Below are 2,252 nucleotides of genomic sequence, written 5' to 3'. Positions count from 1 at the left end.
GTATTACTACCATTACATTTGTCATCATCATTCAACATTACAGTAGGAAATGCACCATTTGGGGATCATGTTATGACACTAACTTTCTGTACGTGACAAGGAATGGCAAAATAAATAGACTTGTATCCAAGTTATGGCTATTTGAGAGGTGTTTTTTCATGAAAAGTAGAACAAAACAAAATAATGCAGTTTGAGGCTTTTAGCTCAATAGTAGATCTCTTCCCTCTCTATAACCTCAACAGAAAAATGTTAAAGATACATAGATACAGCTATAAAATATTGCATGTAGCAAAAAGGACAGACCCAGTAGAACTAAAATAAGACCACTGTCACATCAGAGTTGTGTGCTTGTCCTCCACACATCTCATCTGCCTCACACATTGACCCTCACCACAGCAAATCTGGGCTGTCACCCTTCCCACGCGCCTCTGAAGGTCTGTGTGCCCAGCCCACGCTGCTGGGAATCTGCGCCCACACTCGTGTGCCAGGAGTTATTTTTCCTCCCATGTTTATTCTGCGGTTGGTGTAACTGATCTTTGGTCTCTGCTCAGGGCCATTAGCCATTAAAAGCACAATGACAGGTAGCGTGCTCGATCTGTGTTCGCTTCATTCAGCCCTGAAACGGAGCGTCGCTGTTGACTTTGGTGGGTGAAGAATTCAACAGACCTTGAGAGCTTTTGAAAATCCTGCCTCTATCATAGCACACATCCTGGTAAAAATGCATTTGGTGAGGTGTTTAGAAGAGGAGTGCTGTTTTCTGCAGGGAAACTTAGGGACTACCGTGTTTTCTCAGCAACTTTTTTTTTTTTTTTATATTGCAAATGATAATAAAATGCTAATAATTTATATAAGGGAAATTCATTAAATTAGCCCTATTTTGATTCAAGCTGATATTCACAGTGGGGCTATTGTATCACATTTTGCTTGGCATGTTTTCAAAGAAGGTAATCAAAATCCCCTTTTCTGTTTATCATCCCAACTCTATTTTTATCAGATGACTCTCCCCATTGTCATGGCAAGAGCAGACTGGAGTCTTAGTTCAATTTAGCAATACATGACCATAAATACATCAGCAGATTGAATTAGAAAGTGACATGCCACAAGCAGCTTTCTCCTTCTCTTTTTTGCATTCACACATCTGACTCAATCACAGATCTCTAATTGAAAAGCCTCAGCAGTGGATTAAGATCATATACATTATTACGGAGCAACGACGCCTCGTGCATGCTGATGCCCACAGGAGTGCCTGGCGGGGGCTCGGCTCACCACAGCCACCCCTCTGATCACCCCCACCGCATACCCGGGGGCAAGCGGCCGAGCGAAGGGGCTTAGGTGACACTGCTACAGGTGTTCTATATGTAATAGCAGAGGGAGGGTGCGGGGCAGAGCGGGGACAGCTATGTATGACTTTTATTCCACGTGTTGCGCTCAAAGGGCAAAATACTTCAGCCCAGTAGAACCCTGGTGAAGCCAGCGGGAATTGAGAAGGGATTAAATCAAACACCAAGTTTAGCCTGACAGCCTGGATATTAAGCCCTGCATCTTTCCATTCACTAGTAATTTCAGGGCTTGATTTGTAGCCAGCTGGAGTAAAACATCCCCACCTGGGACTTCAGCTCCCGTTCTCCACGGAGAGGCAGGATGTGATCCTGTCTCTCAGTCTTCCCGTCTGCTCAGTGCCTGAGGACAGGAGCGTAAAATAAACGTGATGAAGATGATGGTCCCTCCTCAATGTCCCTGGAGGAGCCTGCAAGGCTCCGGGGCTTCCAGAGGAGCAGCGGTGAGTCCCCTGCGCTCGGGAGGGGGCTCGCTCCAAACGAGCCTGCGAGAGTCTTTAAAAGGACTTCCCGGAGCTGGAGGGGAGCTAGACCAGGGGAGGAAATGCAGATCTCCTGTGACACCCCCTTCCCTTCTCCGTGGGCACAGCGTGGGTGCTCTCAGCCCCTCCCAGGAGCCGCCGCTCTCCTCGCAAGGCGCAGACACCCCCCACCTCACCCCCCCCTTCCCCCGTGGCTGGGGGCTGCCGCCTCCTCGGGGGGCCGGGACAGAGCAGCGGGGAGACAGAGCCAGGTAAGGGAGTCCCTGAGCTTGGGGAGGGGGGCACAGGCATGCCGGGGGGGGCAGAACATCCCGGCGGCGGGCTACCGCCTTCAGCACCGATGGCTCCCTACCTCCAGCCCAACTTTGTGCGCCCCAAGATGTCCCCTCCCGGGTTGCAGGACCCTCCTCTCCTGCCGCTGCTCCCTGTATGT

At 49.9% G+C, this 2,252-nt stretch overlaps 1 protein-coding gene across 1 annotated transcript in view; it reads left to right on the top strand.

Annotated features, from left to right (window-relative positions):
• The first annotated feature begins 1,735 nt into the window (after nucleotides 1-1,735).
• The window catches only part of SSTR5 (somatostatin receptor 5), an 8,127-nt gene continuing 7,610 nt past the window's right edge, over nucleotides 1,736-2,252 (top strand). The window contains exon 1 of the mRNA XM_026859306.1: nucleotides 1,736-2,070. The gene's annotated coding sequence lies outside the window, so the exon portion shown is untranslated. The remainder of the gene's footprint in view (nucleotides 2,071-2,252) is intronic.

Source organism: Athene cunicularia, assembly GCF_003259725.1.
Source record: "Athene cunicularia isolate RWA chromosome 14 unlocalized genomic scaffold, athCun1 chr14_part1, whole genome shotgun sequence".
NCBI classification, from domain to species: domain Eukaryota; kingdom Metazoa; phylum Chordata; class Aves; order Strigiformes; family Strigidae; genus Athene; species Athene cunicularia.
The sequence above is the reverse complement of the archived record's forward strand: the minus strand, read 5'-3'. Positions and strand labels throughout refer to the sequence as shown.